We start from the raw sequence: 18,636 nt of genomic DNA, 5'->3' as shown, positions 1-18,636 counted from the left end.
ATTTAACCGTTAAACTTAACGGTCAAAGGGCCTAATTGGGTGTATTTTTAAAGTTCATTGGTGCAATTGGGTGCAAAAAAAAAAAAAAAAACCTCATTTATTTTTTCCTAAAAATTCAACCGTTTTGTGTACCCTTAAGTAAAAAAAAATGGCATCAAAAAATAAAATTATGACAAGTGAACACCTTTAATTATAATTTAACACTATATCCATTATAATATTAGTATAATTATTAGGCTTCACATTTTAATCCATATATAATACTTGATTTAATTTAGAAATATTAATATTTTCTTTATATTCGAATAAGTTAAAGGATCACATTTGTTGCTAAAGCAACTTAAGTGATCAATCTTATAGTCTAAACACATAAATTCGAGTTTAAAACATAATACATAATGATACAAAAGTAATTACATATCAATATAGGTGAAAATCAAGCTCAAATGAGCCTTAATACGAAGTACCAAGGTCAAAATTGATCAAACAATTAGCCAAGTTCGATACTAAGGCAAAGTATCAAGAAAGTGCCTTATGTCTCGAGACAAAAGATCCTTGTCTCGACACCTGAAACCTCTGAAACTTTAGCTATTGATTTTAGTGTCTCGAGACTTAGTCTCCTATATCTCGAGTCAAGCACGCCATGTGTCAAGACATGCACCCAGAAAATGCATTTTCATACAATTTTGTTCAATCTGTCTCGAGATCTAAACTTAGAAATGCAAAAAATGACATTTTAGACCATGCAATCATGCTCCAATAATGCTCAAACATATTTGACACTAAACCAACTCATTACCATCAAGTTTAGCATGCTAAGACAAGTCTAAAACATGCAAATTCATAGCCAAAAACTGATTAAGGAAAAATTTAACTATATAAGTAGTTTGAACACTTATGCACTAACATGTAGTCACTTTATAGTCTCACATTTAAAATGAAGCATAAGCATTATACATGCCAAAGTATTAACAAGAAGTGTCAGAATATCAAAATGACCAAACCAACATCCAAAAATATCTTCCTAAGGTCTAGGTACATGCCAAAAACTAATAACAAAGGAAAAAAATATCTTTACAAAAAAAAAATGATTAGTTGAAAACTCTTGAAAGTGATGCTACTTGTCTTCAAGAAAAACTTTCGAATCTCTTGTAACATGCGCATAGAATAGAAATCTACATGTTGGGTTTTCCTTAAAGCTTAGTGATGCTAAAAAAACTTCTAATAATACAATAAACAATTTACAAAATTAAGAGCATACCAACAATATTTATGTTCTCAATTTCATGACATATAGCCTAACCATGATAGTAGGCATTAGAACATATTAACAAGTTTGTGATGCTAGTATAGAACCATTAATTATACATCTACCACAAGTAAGCACATAAGTAACACAGATATTTCCATGAATCATTTCAAATAATCAATCAACATAGGAATATTTCAATATAGACATATTTACCCAAAACCAAATATGGAATCATGAATGGATGCATGGATATCAATTCAAATACCCGAAAAGTGGTGTATAGGGCACATCAATAAGGTACATAATAATGAATCTCTAGTGCGTGTATAACGCGACTTATCCAACTATTCCCCGAAAAAGAATGCATGAATGCGTGAAAAGCTACAAAACGAATTTATTGGGGCACACTAGCCTAACCTATATATACAAAATTTTAATAGAGCTCTACATACCCTGTAGCATGAAAACTATACATAAGAACTATCCAATATCATTAAATAGGGCCATTAAGATTATTCATAATCATTTTAACATAACTCAATAACTTGATCTCAACACAAAAATTTCAATAGCAACTTATCTTTTTTATGCATTTCGCAATGACAGTCATAACTAATCATAAAGAATACATCAATTTTCTAAACAAGCATACTTAATATACATGAACACATCAAGATTTCCATCAAATAATAAACAAATCAATCTATGAACTAAACAATAGATCCTAAAGCATTTAATTTGAAAAAATGTATATAATATATTGGAAATTAAGGAGCAAAAATTGAAAATCAATCACTTCTCTATAACTTTCTCCTTCCTCTTGGCCTTATAACTCTCCGCCACTTCCTTAGCTTCATTGACACAATAAAAACAATGTTTCAAGACTAGAAGGAATACATTTGATCAAGCGAGAAACCAAGTCCACTTCCAAAACTCTTATTGATCAACCTCTCAAACTCAAATCTAAACTTATCAATTCTGAAATCTATTATTACTATTTGGACTCTAAAACTTAAAAATAGTCCATCTCCACTTCAAATCCATAAAAAAATCAAGATTCCTCGACACTCTTTCTCTCACTAGAATTCTTCTAAGTTATTATTCATCTTACTAGAATTGATGTTGAATTGTGTGAATCCGTTGACTTTACCTTTCAATTACATGTTTAGTTGCAAGTGGACTAATTTATTAACTATTATAAGATAATAGATGAAAACAGAAGTTTAGTTATGTAGTTTTAAAACTTCTTACATTTTAGATGTCTTACTTAGAGAGTAATCCACTATAAATCAACTTACACAAGCCATGATTTAATTCTAACTCACTCACCAAGTTGCAACTTCACTCGTATATACAATCTTAATCACTCACCCACTAAGACTTTCCCCTTTAAAAGCTTAGTTGTAAATTAATCAACAAAAATAGTTTACTTAAAATAAATTTGCACTAAAATAAGTTCCTAACATGAACAATATAAGTACTCTATAACAATCTCGTATCTAAAATAATTACAAGCATTCTCTTAAATAAATATACAATTACCTTAAATTAAACTGAATCAAATCTTCAATATGGAATAGAATAAACAAAGATCTTCTTTGTTAGCTTTGATTTTAAAATGTTTTGATATAACAAAATAACTCTAAAAATATCTTAATAAAATTTGCAAAAATCAATTGGAGATCACTTAAAATATTTTCAAGTGGTATAAAACTCAAAGACCAATTTTCAAAAGACTTAAACTTATTGCAAAAGTTTTTTAGAACTCCTAAATCTTTCGAAAGCCTTTTAATGCAATTTTGAGGTTGTGCATCCATACTAGAACAAGAAGTACCAATGCATGGCAAGTCAATAACTAAAATTGCAAAGCAGGGGAGCAATGTATCAGTACCTGGTTGAACATAGTAGTACACTGACTGTCAAGTATCAATATGTGCCAAGTATTGATATATGACTTGGATGTATCAGAACTAGGAAAGCCAGTAGCTAAAATTGACAAATAGGGAAGTAAGGTATCAAAACCTCTTAAGAGATATCAACATTTGCTTTTGAGGTTTCAAACCTCCTTTCTTGGTTTTGATACCCACAAAGTTCTAACAACTATTTTATTCTCTAAGTATCAGTACCACCTTTTTTGGGTATCAATACATGACCTAGCAGACTACATCAAATACACAAAATTAATGTCTCCAACAACTAGAAACTCCCTCTAATGGCTCCAAATGTTTCAAAATCAATGAGAGGGTATAAATATGATCCAAGTACACCCAACTAAACTCAGAAAACAAGTTTACAAAGTTCATTGAGCAAAAATCTTATCCTTTTTTTTTGTTAAAGTCATCTTTATTATAAAAAAAACTCATGGCTTTTTTTATTATTCATTCTTTTAAGTGTTGTTTGTATTTGTGAGAGCTATTCATTGTAAATCTACCTTTGATAGGTAACTTATTCATTATTATTTCCATTATCATTTTTTAGGGATCTTAAGGTTTTGGGGGTAAAAAAGCTTAAAGGGTAGTGGCGTTATTTTACCAAATTAAGAGATAAAGATTGTGTAAAGGTTATACCTTGTCCTAAAAAGGTACCAATTAGTAAATTGGAGAAAATCCTTAGTTTTGGGATGCAAGGTAGTGAGGTAGGCATTTTAGGTAGAACCACTATAAATTCTTGTATCCAATATTCTTGAGTCCATTTTCTTAAATTTCTTAAAACTTTAATTTGCCCCCCTCTTGGTGGATATAAAAGATAACACTGTTGATTTAATCTTCTAAGATAAATAAATTTCTCTATATAAGAAAATGTGATCACATTGAAAGCCTTCAATTTATCCATGTTTTTCTCTATGATTCAGTGTAACATCCCAAACCCGGCCTAGACGTTACAGTCGAATTGTCGAGGCTACATTACACGTGAAAACAAAAATTTCTTATTTGGAAAAAACTTTTTAACTTCAAGAAAACAAGTTTGACTAGCCTGTTGAAGACATACCATTTTTGAAAATCGGTGAGTACGTTGAAGAAAACCACCTTTATTAATTTTACCAAAACATATTTTTATTACTTACTACGCTTGTGAGATAAATCACCTTAACGAATTTCGATTAAACTTGTAGCGGAAAACATTATAGCGAATCAATTTTATAACTATGGTTCATTTTTAGTTGTACTGACCTAAGCATCAGTAAAAGTTAAAAACTTTAGCAAAAATAAGTACCTAAATAATTTTAACGTCCCAGACAAAATTTAAAATGTCCGAGAGTCCAAAAAGCCCATAAAATCCATATAAACAAAAGGCAGTCCAATATATAGTTAAACCGAATGAGTGAAATTCGAGCTCAAAGTCGCTGTCCAATCCTAAGTTTGAGGATCACCTGAAACAAAATAAACAAACGCGTGAGCTTAACGTCCAGTGTGTGATTTGGCCTACGTATCATGGTAAATATATACATATATTGGAGTGTGTCTTAGCATAATATATTTCATAATGGGGCATATCTTATATCATATATTATCATATCATATTCCATATCATGTCATAGCACATTTCATATCTTATCATATCATATCATAACATATCATATTCTACCCCATCCGTTACACACCATCTCCATCCAACCAATCACACCAATTAGGACTAAAATAGTCCATCCATCCAATCATACCAATATGTGGCAGTATGCAACTCATAAATATGCAGCTGAGCTGTTAGACAGAAATCTTGCGGTCTAGTCACTATAGTTGCAGTAAAAACTGTCATATAGCACTTGCCCCATCATAACGCATCAACCCGAAAACATAGACATAAACATAGTTATAATATCATACACACACACACATATATATATATATATATATATATATATCATAAGTCCTACGGCACGCATACACATACATTTTCTTTTAGGGAACATAGCATAGCATATAGTTTTTACACAACCAAACTTACTTAACATATTTAATAAGCTTACTCTTGTGTATATACGAACTAAAACTTACTATTTTTTGAGCCTGTATGATACCCACAGACTCAATTTTTGAGTCCTTTATTCGACCCCTAATTGGGCCTTAAAATTGGCTCAAAAGGCCCACATGGCCCAAAAAGCTAGCTTGTGTGGTCAACATGGTCTACCAACATAGGTCGTGTAATAACACATAGTAGTGTGCTCCACACCGCCTAGCACATTGCCAACCACACGGCTTGGTACACGATCGTGTGGTGTTGGGCAGTTTCTAAAATAGTCTTTTTTTTGCAATTTTATCAAGTTTTGAGTGATATTTTGGGTTAGTTTCACACACCTGATTATTAATTTGATTAACTACTCAACAGGAACTCCCAAAAACCCACAATTTTTCATTAGCTCATACTAATTAACCGAAAGAAAATAATCTAAAATCACATCAATTAAACCAAAATTTCAGATCCTAAATCACAATTCGCTTACTCACCTCTCCAAAACGTCGTCCAAAACCGAGCCTACTCTGTTGGAGGATTTAGATTCTCACACCTTTCACCTAATCGAGAACCACAAAAATGCTAATTACAAAAACAAACAAGAAAATATACTAACACAAACCCAACTTATTCAAGAAACGAATTAAAACTAAAATAATAATAGAAAGATAGCAAAAGTAACCAAATGAAACTTACACTATGAACGGAATACGATTTAAGAGTCAAAATGCATAAAAATTGATAGTATTTAAGAATGATCAAAGAGAAAAAGAAAGAACCAAGAGAAAAGGAGATGAAAACAATAGAATAAGGGAAACAAATTATAGTAATGTGCAAAGGGGAGTGGGAGTTTGGACAATTCAAAGTGGGAGAGAAAGTAGGGATTTGGTAAAATTAAAATAAAATAAAATAATTAAGAGGTTTAATTTAATCCAAATCCCACCCACTAGATTTTTTTTTAGAATTTAAATTAAAATTCAATAACTAACCGACGAACAACACAAGATTCAAACATAAGACCAAGTGATAAGCTAAAGCCTTACCACTAAACCAACAAGCATTTTCTTGTTATAATTCAACAAAAATAAAAGATAAGCCCTAAGACTCAAGTTGAACATAACCCCAAAATAAATAGGAAAATTCAAAAGAAGGGAATCAAACTTAACATCTAAGGTAAACATGCAATGCACTTAACCACTACACAAAATCAAATTATTTGACATGCTTAACAACTAGAATTCATAAAATCTGGGGCATTACATTCAGCCTCAGTAAAATTATGAAAAAAATCCTCAAAGATATACTTTTAAAGAGTCCAACAATTTTGGTCAAAAGATGCTAACCAAATATGTCAAGTTACATTTAGCCTGCCAAATGCAAGCTAAGTTGCAATTGGAGTTGCATCTGGCCCATGTAATCAACACTAACAATCTCTTCATTTGACTTTTAAAAAAAAAAACAAAAAATAAAAACACAATAGCACATTCAAGCTAGGTAAATATAGTCTTGAACTCAACACTCATCCTTAATCCATCTATTCATCTATGAAATATAACAATGGAATTAATCATCAAAGCAAAGATAATATACAACATTAATAATAAAAACTCATAGTATCATAGTGTCATAGCAAAAGACAAAAATTAAAGGAAACTTCTACAAGTTCATTTCTCAAATATAAAATCCAAAGTATCATTTCTAAACCATATAAGAAGAAAACTAAAAAAAAAAAATCATAAATCATATATCAAACACATACTCCTCCTCGAACTCATTCTCTTTTTTGCTTAAAAATGCAAAAGCATTATGTCTAATGAGCAAGCAAATTTGCCTTATAGTGGAAAGTATGAGTCTTTTGTTGATTAAAGAACTTCAATTGAAACTTATGATATTGTATGTTCTTATCAAGGCAGGCCAAATTTTCATCAAGATGTTCTATGAATCTAGCTTGATAAGCATTAGATATGCCAACAAATGTTAATATAATGGCAACTAGGGTAACAACTGGGGTAGGATCTTCATCTTTATTAGTACCAAATCCTAAATTGTGTTAGCAACAACATGTTTACCTCATTTCCACTTCAGAGAATACTCCAATTGACCTATATAAGGCTCAAGAGCCTCATTTTTCTCCACTATATCTTTCTTTTTCTTAAAGAGAATTTAGTAAATGAATGATGGAAAGGGTAATGCATGCCTAGTATTCTTTGTTTTTGCATGCTTAACAATTTTATTAAAGATTAGTAATCCAAGATCAAAAGGAATAAATGAAACCACCTTGTATAGTAATGCATCCATCATTTTGTTCATCACCATGCTCTATTTATTAAGGAATCAATTCTTGATAGCATTGACCTACAAATTAGTATACGTTGTCTCAAGTTCAGAGATTTTGAAATCTTAGCCTTCAAGCTTTGTAGTGTAAACATTGTTGGTGAGTTGAGTAGCAAGAAAATCATCTTTAGCCAAGAAATTCACATCATTCACACCATGACGATGAAGGGAGTTACTAAATACTACATGGCTAAAGGTGAAATAATGTCTCCTCACAAATGTATGCCTACAATGCTCAATATTTGGATCCTTGATCGACTTCTAAATGTTGCCATAAAATTCTAAAGCCACATTTTTCAAAAAATTTGACACTCATTGACATGGCGAGGTATAGATGTTTTAAGTTTTATTTTTTTTTTTAATTTCATGTCTAAAATGAATTTAGATAAATGGATGTCCAAATTTAAATATATCTAGATGTTATTTTGTCTAAGTTTATTCTAAATGTACATTTTAATAATTTTAATAATTTTTTAATTTCAAAAATAATAATATAAAATACATAACATTATATTTAAAATTTCCAGTACTTTAAAAAATAGATATTTTTTAGAAAAAATTATATGTTTTAATATTTTAAGGTTTTTATAGTAAGAATAACTAAGATAAAAAAGTAAACATGTTTTCAAAACAAAATTATAAAAAAGTAATGAAAACTATAAAAAAATATAATTGCTGGCAAATTCCAAATGTAATTATTAAGATCAAACATTCCTCCTGAAATTACAACAACGTAAATATGATTAGAAGTTATATGAATTGCAATTATAAACTATGAGTTAATTGACATGTTTATAATTTATAGCTTTTATTAGTTTTATATTAATTGTATTTTTAAATTTTTTATTTACAATATTTTTATAATATTTTTATAAATTTTTTTAATATTTTTCAACTTTCATGTCATACGCCCCATCTTTTACCTAGTTAACACAAAATTAATATCAAGAGTTCCAACGAAAAGACAATTTCAAATAACTAATTGATTTTAGTTTCAATCAGTAGCTTAAACATGATTTGTAGTTATATGAATTGTAATTATAAATTTTGAGTTAATCGAGATGTTTCATAATTTTTATATTAATTTTATTTTTTATTTTTTATTTACAATATTTTAATAGTTTTTTGTTTTTATTTTTCAATATTTTGCCAACCTCATATCATGTCGCCTCATCTTTTACCTAGTTAATGTCAAGAGCTTCAATGAAAAAGACAAATTCGAATAATTAATTGATTGCTAGTTGACCTCAATTGGACGATGTTTCTAATTAGAAACGCAATTGATTGTTCATTTATTTTATGATTTTTTTATCATTTAAACCTTTTATATATGCAAAATAGTATATTTGGCCCCTATAATTTATCAAATCTTCTAATGTGGTAATTCCATTGTAAAAATGTTTTCTTTCGTACCTATACTTTTACTTCGTCTATCAATTTGGTACCTATGCGTAACGGTGTTAAATTATGATTTGTCAAGACACGTGGCCTAATTGTAAGGTGTCATGTGTCACTTTTAACAAATATTTTTTTAATCTTGAAAAACCTTAAGCCTATTATTATTATTAACCAATCAAGAACCATTAATTCTTACACAAAATCCAAAAAATCAAAATCATTTTTTAAATCCCTAACTATTCCCATTTTCACTCCTATTCTTTTTTCTTGACCAGAAATTTCAGTCCTATTGAAAATCTATTTCAAAAGTAAGAGAGCAAGAGAATAACTAAACAAATAAAATAAACAAAGTGAAAACACAAATTAGAAAATTTCATGAGATTTAAAAAAGAAATAAATATAAATATAAGAAAATTATGATTAAAAGATAAAAAGAAGTAAGAGATTAGGTTTGTTAAAAAAGAAAAAAATTTGAATGTAAGTTTTAAAAAAATTCCATATTATTTCATATATGCACTACTGTATTTGAGTCCAATCTAGTGGTTTGCCTTAAAATAAAGTACAATGGGCTCATTTTGAGACTCACACCCTGATTCAACTATTTCAATATTGTATACTTCTATGCCATCTCGCTTACTAGATGCACAAAGTCATGATGCCTTTCGCTCTCTGATTGCTTCCATCCACCTTTACAATAATCTTTATGAAAGATAACTCATCACTCACCAAATGAGTCATAAAAAAAAATATCATCATTAGCGGTGAAGCAAAGGAGCTATAACAACGTGAATGCTAAGAGAAGAAGTGAGAAATGCCTCATCATCATCGATTCAAGAACCTTAGCTCTATTTTTTTTTGTTCAAACATAACATTCGCCAATATTTTCCCTTTTGGTTAAAAAAGAATTTAACTTATTTAATTTAAGGTCTTTAGCATATTTTGAAAGAAAAAACTCTAAAAAAAATGACACGTTACACTCTACCATTGGTCACATGTGTAACACCCTTCACCCGGTCCAGTCATAGGACTTGAGCCAGTCATAAGACCCGATCTACGGGATGTTACTATCATTACCAGAGCAATAACTCACAGTTCATAGTAATTAATTTATTATGAATTCAATACATTTTTTAACTTCATGTACAATATGATTTACGAACAAAACCAAGACTTAGCGAAGCTTGTGAAAGCTCTAAAGTTGTCCTCGAGCATGAACAAGGATCAAACTGTAAACTTTTCAAAGTTTGAGCATAGGTATCGATACCTAGGTCAGACATTGATACCGTCTTTAACTTCGATGATTCAAAAACCAAGTTAAAATACACAAGTACTGATATCAACTTAAATATCGATATCATTTTGGAATTCTGTCATTTACAAAATTTTGGACACAAGTCAATTTGTATCGATACCTTTATAAAGTCTCAATCTTTGGGATTAAGTATCAATACATTATAAAGTCTCAATCTTTGGGATTAAGTACCAATACATTATCTAGCCTAAGAATTAAAGTGTGTCTTTAAACTAAAACTAATTATCTAATTAACTAAGATGACGACAAAGATGAAGTTTGGAAAATGCTTTAGGAAAAACCAGGAAAAAACGATGGAAAAAACAATACCCAAGGAAGAATCCACCCAGACTTCACTTATTACTTCTGAATTAGACAATTTATTCACTCAACTTAATCCGTAGAAATCCCTAATTTATGTTAATATCTCTCTCGAGACTAAGAACAACTGACTTTAGGTTGATTAATTGAAATCTCTTTCTAATTAAAACCCCTATTGTCGCATTAACTCGATATATGGATTCCCTTATTAGATTTGACTTTAATCCAGCAGATTTATGTCGTCCTATCTCTAGGATTGCATTTAACTCCGCTTAATTATGAATGATCTACTCTTAAGCAGGGACTTTTGCTCCATTGAGTAAGCACATCAAAACCTGAATTAATATCTTGGAATATTAAAACAAGAATTTAGAACTCACAATTAAGAATAAGAATAAGTCTTTACCATATAATTCAAATATTAATAAGATTCGTCATAGGGTTCACCTCCCTTAGGTATTTAGGGAGTTTAGTTCATAATAATAATGGAAAACATCTCAAAGTTTGGAAAACAACAAAACATAAAGAAACCCAAAGAACTTCTAGGAAATTGGATGGAAATCTTCAGTCTTGATGTAGATCCTGGCTCCAAGGTGATTCCGATGGCTATTCTCGAGCATTTTCTGCCTCCAACTCTGTGTGTCCCCTCTAATCCTCTTTTAGGGTGTTTATATAGGCTTTAGAATGCTTCAAAACCCTCAAAAGTGTCCTTTTCTGAATAGAACTAGGCTTGGGCTCAGCAGGGACACGGCCGTGTGCCACGCCCGTGTGAAGGTGCTCAGGTCGTGTGCAATACTAAGTTGGTTCTTAGTCGACACAGTTATGACACACGGGCGTGTAATTTGCCCGTGTGCCTCACACGAGAGTGTGGTTTACCCGTGTGGAAGTGCCTGGGCCGTGTGAAACACTATTTTAAGCTTAATTTGTCCATTTTTGGCCCGTTTCTCGCTCCTTTTACTATCCTAAGCTCTCCTAAGTATAAAATATGAAATTAAAGGATTAGGAGCATCGAATTCACTAAAACCAAGAAAAAATCATTCATAAATATACCAAGCATAGGGTAAAAATATTTATAAATTACGGTTTATCAAATATCCCCACACTTAAGCATTTACTTGTCCTCAAGCAAAATCCTCAACTCACAATCAAAATAAATTCTTCTCAACTTATAATTCTCATCAATAATGTTTCAAAATAATCCACAAGTAATCACACTTTGAAAATTTAACGAAAAGAACATTAAAGTTTCAAATAGTCAAAGTTGAGCATTTCAATCATAAAATTATAGGCATCCCCTTTTATCTAAGTAATTATCTTTAATTCTAAATTGACATTGAATGACATCCTCACTAAAGGTTCACTCAAATTACTCAATGTGTTTAAGGTTCAATGATTAAGCACTTATTAGTCAAACATGAAAAGTTATTACCATAGGCTTGCATCCACTATAAATGAGATGATACATAAATCAAAAGGTCTTTGAAGGGTTGTAATGGGGCTTTGGGTTAAGGTGTGGATAAAGGCTAGAAAAGAAACGGTTAGAATCGAGATTAACTTGATATATTACCTAACTAGAAAAATAACTAACATCTATAAACATGAGCTTCTTCTCAGAATATGAAATTAAAAACTTAAGCTCAAAAACAAAGAATTACTACCAATATGTATGTATGTATGTATTTTTTTAAGAATAAAAACAAATATTTATATAAGAGAGAATTATATGATTCAAATGAAAGAACATAGTTAGGCAATTAACCAATTCAAATCTCGACAAAAAGGGAGTCAATAAAATGGGAAAAAATCTTAACGAATCAAAAAGTATGATAAAAGGGTTAAATTTTAGGGTAAATTAAAAAAAATAGTTTGTTAAGCTCAGGGGGGTTCACTAAGGGTCAATTGTGTAGGTAGGCTTTTTATGGGGGGAAAATTGGTATCATTTTAGTATATCAAATCAATGGTGTGGTCTCGACATATAAAATCGATGCAAGTTCTAGAATAACAAATCAATGTTGACACACTCATAATTAATAAAATCAGTGAGCACGAAAGATATATGCTCTAAAAGGCTCAAAATCTCACAGAAATTATGGGTATTTGATGTCAATCCTGTAAATTCAAAATTTCAAGATAATACCTCAATTTAGGGAAACAACCTAGCAATTTTAATTCTCAAAAGTTTCAACTTATCGTACTTGATTCTCTAATGTCTTAAAGTTTAAACAATCAATGCATAGTTACTTATGATTTAATTCAAAACATATCAATAAAAATCATAGATCGATCAAAATTTACTCTAATAATGATATGAGAAAATTATTTAAGAACAAGCTTAAAAATTCAATGATTTTCTAATAATCACATAGATAACCTCCCCACACTTAAGATGTACATTGTCCTCAATGTACAAAGATAGTTAATAAAAATATAAGCATAATATCATAAGAGAGGGGGAGAAGCGAATCTGCTCTGAAAATTTGGATGAGATCCTTAAAGTAGCAAGAGCAAGAATTGTAGAGGAAGCCGAATAAGAGGCATGATTCTGATGTACTAAAGAAAACACCATTGTGGAAAAGAATTAGGGGATAAAGCGATAATAATCATAAAGATAAAAAGAGTTTAAAATATAAAACCATAAGTCTTTGAAAAATAAATAAGACACAATAAAGTTTAAATAAAAAGAAAAGTAAAAATAAAAATAATAGTAAAATAAAGGGACTCAAAAGTTCTCATCATCAGAGTCGTGAGCCGGTGGCGCTGGAGAAGAGATATGAAGGTGGTGACAAATCTGTCAGAGAGTGGCATCAATGCTGTCGAATTGCTCAAAACATTGCTGCTCAAAACGAGTTAATCGCTCGGATAAGTTTGTCAAAGTGGCAACAGGAGGTTGGTGACGCGGTGGTGGTGGTGAGGGTGGGTCCTCGTGAAAGGGAGGGACATCGTCAGTAATGTCCTCTGGTTCATCCTGGTCAGCCAACTGGATAAGTCTATATTGAGGTGGGTCGACTTCACGGCGTCGCTCTATCTTCCGCATGTGGATCATACTGGAAATTCCCTGCGGAGACATCTGGCCAACTAATGTGAGTGTCGATGACATTTTCGGAGTGTCAAAAAGGTCGAAGTGTCGAGCGAGGCAAGTCACGAAAGGGCCAAGGCAGATGGGGCCCCTCCTATGGAGATCCGTCTAGTGGTGAAAGGTGAGGGCGATAAAATACGCCAAGTCAAATACATGGCCAGTCGTCATGCTCTATAGGAAGTAGGCATCGGTGGTGCTAACTACTCCGGTGCTCCCTCTCTTCCCAGTCAAATGTGGGCTAAGATGGCGTGAATGTAGCGTAGTGCTGGAGGGAGAGAAGTCGCTTTCGAGCGACTCGCGTCATAGAGAACTGTTCTCGCCATAAGGTCGGTCTAATAACAAGATGGTGAATAGTATATGTGACGATGAAGCTGTAGGAAATTTGATGAAGCCATGAACTTCTCCGTGTAGAGGCCCAAAGCTTCCCCGAATTCGAGTACACTCATATGCACGACAAGTTCACCAAGTCAGAAAATGATAGTACCAGCCTCGTCATGTGTATTCATCACGTGTTGTAGGTGAAAAGTAGTACAGAACTCCAATGTCAGCTCTGAATATGTGGGCTTGATGATTGCAAAGAACCGATCCCATGGCACGGTATCGAGATGAAAACGAATAAGGTGAGCAAGTTGGACCTACTCCAAAGCGGCCTAGTCAATACATCGGCCCACTCCTAATAGTCGTACTCATAAAAGCTGAAACAGGTTGTCTTATAGGCCTGACGAGAACCGAAGTAAAGGGTGGCGAGCTTGGGTCGAAGCGCTCGAGGAGGTTGCGCTAGGACTCTTCCACTTTTTCGAAGCGAGAACTGCAGTCTCGTGAGTTTGTCATTATATGCGGTGGTGGTGGCCGGTCGTCGGAGGACCGTGGTCAGAGCTGGTAGCACTGACGGTAGAGAACAGGGACGAGACACGGGCGCGGGAGGTCAGGCCGTGCTGTGCGTTGGTGAAAGTAAGTGGAAAGGAAAAAGAAAAGAAAGGAAAGGGAAGAAAGGAGGGGGGAAAGAAAGAAAAAGAAAGGGGGGAGATAAGGTAGGAAGAGGTTCGGCCAATGGTGCTGGAGGCCGAAAACGGGCGTCGGTGTGGGGGAAGTGCTGCGGCGGCTAAGGGAGGAAAGGGTTGGTGAAAAAGAAGAAGAAAAAAGTAGGGTTTGGGGGGTTTAAAAAGGGGCATGGCCGTGTGAGACCTGTGTTGGGCCATACGGCCGTGTGCCTTGCCCGTGTGGCTCCTTGACTTATTTAAAATTTAAAAACTTAGCTCCAGTTTTCATATGGCCTTGGACATGCCCGTGTGTCTAGGTCGTGTGTTTTACACGGCCATGTCGGACGGTCGTGTGGATTGAATTTATGGCTGTGTGGCTCAATACTTGGGGAATTTTTAGCCTTGTTTCCATACGGCCAAGGACATGCCCGTGTGTCTAGGCCGTGTGGGCCACTGTACCTACACAAAAAACTAAAAATAGCTAAAATAAATGAATTAGTGGTGTTAGTGCCCGGGTTACCTCCCGAGAAGCGCTTATTTAGAGTCTAAGCTCGACTTACCTCTCATTCGCATGATTACGGTGGATTGAGGAGTTGAAACTCCTCACTTCTGCTATCAATCCTGTTCTCCTCATAAAGTTTAAGTCAAGTAATATTCTCCTTGAAAGTGCCAAATTGAGAATGATTTACCTCGACTGCACCGTATGAGAAAACATTCAGTACCGTGAAGGGAGTCGCTCCGTTTGTATTAAACTCTAAGGTAGCAATTAGGGGGTCCTTTTCATCTAGCAATACTTTATCCTCAGCCTTAAATTTCGCTGTTTCATTCCTGCACTTATCGAGGTGTCGCTTTGATTTATCGTGTGCTTTTGGTTTCTCATTGACATGTGTTCGCCATTTATCTAGTTCATCGATCTGAAGCCTTCATTCTTCATGAGTCTCTCTATTTTTGTTGCATAGATTAGATTGCAGGTCCATCACGTTCTTCCTAGGGGAGTCCTGCAAATGAGGTTTAGTTGCAACATTTTTCAGGTTAATAGAACTTAAACAATCGTCTCGATTACTAGATATTTTAGCAGAATTATTTTAGTAGAATGATGAGCTTAAAGTTTAATCGTGTCATCACCTAAACGAAGTATCAATTCACATGTGCCAACATCAATGATAGTTCTAGCAGTTGCTAAAAAGGGTCTTCTTAAAATGAAAGGCACGTTATTGACTTCTTCTATGTCTAGAACAACAAAATCAATTGGGAATATAAATTTATCGATTTTAACAAGTACGTCTTCAATAATACCCCTAGGAAATCCTATTGATTTGTCTGCTAATTGAATGCTCATCCTAGTTTGTTTGGGTTTCCCAAGACCTAGTTGTTTAAACATTTTATACGGCATGACATTAATACTTGCCCCTAAATCAGCCAAAGCATTGTTAACATTTAGACTACCAATTAAACAAGGGGTCGTAAAACTCCCTGGATCTTTCAATTTGTTGGGTAGCTTATTCTGTAGAATGGCTGAGCAAACTGCGTTCAACTCCACATGCGACACTTCGTCCAACTTTCGCTTATTTGCTAAAAGCTCCTTTAAAAATTTAACTACGTTTGGCATCTGCGAAAGAGCTCCAACAAACAGTAAGTTAATATGTAATTTCTTTAATAATTTAAGGAATTTACCAAATTGTTTGTCCCTTGTCGCGGTGGGGTATGGCATACGAGTTTATATTCTCTACTTACCGATTTTTGCTCACTGTGGTCCACCTCATCCTTACCTTTACTTACCACAAGTCCTTGCTTCGGTTCTGGTTCAAGTTCAACTAACCCTTCTTCCTCTCGAACAGTAATCGCATTAAGTTGCTCCATTGGGTTAGTTTTAGTATTACTCGGCAAGCTACCTTGTGGTCGCTCGGAAATTAACTTAGCAAGTTGTCCTATTTGAGTTTTGAGCCCTTTAATCAATGCTTGCTGATTTTTAAGGGTTGTCTCAGTATTTTAAAAACAAGTTTCTGACACCAAGATGAATTTCGTTAGTATCTCCTCAAGGTTCGGTTATTTTCCTGCAGGTATGGTGGTTGTTAAAAACTTAAGGGATGTTGTGGCCATTGATTTCCTTGCCCACCCCACGAGAAATTAGGATGGTTCCTCCAACCTGCATTATAAGTGTTACTGTATGGGTTATTTTGAGGTCTAGAATTATTATTACCCATATATTGAAATTGTTCCTCCTCGGTGCTAGGGTTGAAGGTTGGATAATCTGTGTGTACTCTTTCACTTGAATCACACCTCATCACTGGATGTACCTGAGTAGAACCATACAAACCGTCAATATTTTTATTTAAAAGCTCTACATGGTTAGATAGCATAGTAACCACGTCAAGGTTGAAAACACCAGCAGCTTTCGTCGGCTTCGTTCTCATGACTTCCCACTGATAGTTATTCAGTGACATCTCTTCAATAAATTCATAAGCCTCTTCAGGTGTTTTGTTGTTCAATGTTCCACCGGCGGCTGCATCGATAAGTTGCCTTGTTGAGGGGTTCACACCATTGTAAAAAGTCTGAACCTACAGCCATAGAGGTAACCCATGGTGAGGGCACCTTCTTAATAAGTCCTTGTATCTCTCCCATGCATCATACAGAGTTTCTAGATCCATCTGCACAAAAGAAAAGATGTTATTCCTCAATTTAGCCATTTTAACCGGCGGAAAGTATTTTAGTAAAAAAATTTCGGTCATTTGTTCCCAAATTGTGATTGACCCTCGAGGTAACGAGTTCAACAACTTTTTAGCTTTGTTCCTCAATGAGAATAGAAACAACCGAAGGCAAATGGCATCGTCAGAAATTCCATTGATCTTAAAAGTGTCGCAGAGTTCTAGAAAATTCGCCAAATGAGTGTTTGGATCCTCGTCCTGCAAACCATTAAACTGAACAAACTGTTATATCATTTGAATCATGTTAGGTTTCAGTTCAAAATTATTTACAGCAATAGCAGGTCTAACTATACTCGATTCAGCTCCTATTAAAGTAGGATTAGCATAATCATACATAGTACGAAGAGCTGGATTCTGATTTACTGGGTCTGCAATAGCCACAAGACATAACTGATTATTTTGATTATCAACCATCTCCTCGGTTGTGATTTGAATATCATCCTCTTGTCCTTCCTCTATGTATTGTAGGCTTTACCATATTTCTCTTTGGTTTCTGCGAGCTATGCTTTCGATCTCACTATCAAAAAGTAAAGGTCCTGACAGGTTTCTTCTAGTCATAAACTATAAAAGCCTGCCTGAAGTAAATAAAAGAAAATTTAGTAATTTACGCAAAAATAAAATTAAATTGCAATAAAAATAAAAAATGGCTAAAGTAATAAAAATTTAAGTGTTCCTAATATCTTAGTCCCTGGCAACGACGTCAGAAACTTGATGGTTGTCAAACTAACTATAAATTCGACTAAGGCAAGCACACCTATCGAATAGTAGTATAGTTCTGGTGGGACTGGAAATATCGTATCCACGAGGATTAAAAGTACTAGTAATTACTATCTTTTTATTATCTAGCCTAAGAATTAAAGTGTGTTTTTAAACTAAAACTAATTATCTAATTAACTAAGATGACGACAAAGATGAAGTTTGGAAAATGCTTTAGGAAAAACCAGGAAAAAACGATGGAAAAAACAATACCCAAGGAAGAATCCACCCAGACTTCACTTATTACTTCTGAATTAGACAATTTATTCACTCAACTTAATCCGTAGAAATCCCTAATTTATGTTAATATCTCTCTCGAGACTAAGAACAACTGACTTTAGGTTGATTAATTGAAATCTCTTTCTAACTAAAACCCCTATTGTCGCATTAACTCGATATATGGATTCCCTTATTAGATTTGACTCTAATCCGGCAGATTTATGTCGTCCTATCTCTAGGATTGCATTCAACTCCACTTAATTATGAATGATCTACTCTTAAACAGGGACTTTTGCTCCACTGAATAAGCATATCAAAACCTGAATTAATACCCTGGAATATTAAAATAAGAA

The 18,636-nt window shown here is 33.4% G+C and overlaps 1 non-coding gene across 1 annotated transcript; it reads left to right on the top strand.

Moving 5' to 3' along the window:
• Positions 1-17,177: 17,177 nt before the first annotated feature.
• LOC128281952 (small nucleolar RNA R71) lies at positions 17,178-17,284 on the top strand. The gene has a single exon (XR_008272247.1). It is a non-coding gene; the product is annotated as a small nucleolar RNA R71 (small nucleolar RNA).
• The last annotated feature ends 1,352 nt before the right edge of the window (positions 17,285-18,636 follow it).

Source organism: Gossypium arboreum, chromosome 1 (genome assembly GCF_025698485.1).
Source record: "Gossypium arboreum isolate Shixiya-1 chromosome 1, ASM2569848v2, whole genome shotgun sequence".
Classification (NCBI taxonomy): Eukaryota; Viridiplantae; Streptophyta; class Magnoliopsida; order Malvales; family Malvaceae; genus Gossypium; species Gossypium arboreum.
Note: the sequence above shows the minus strand (reverse complement) of the source record. Positions and strands in the feature narration are given on the sequence as shown.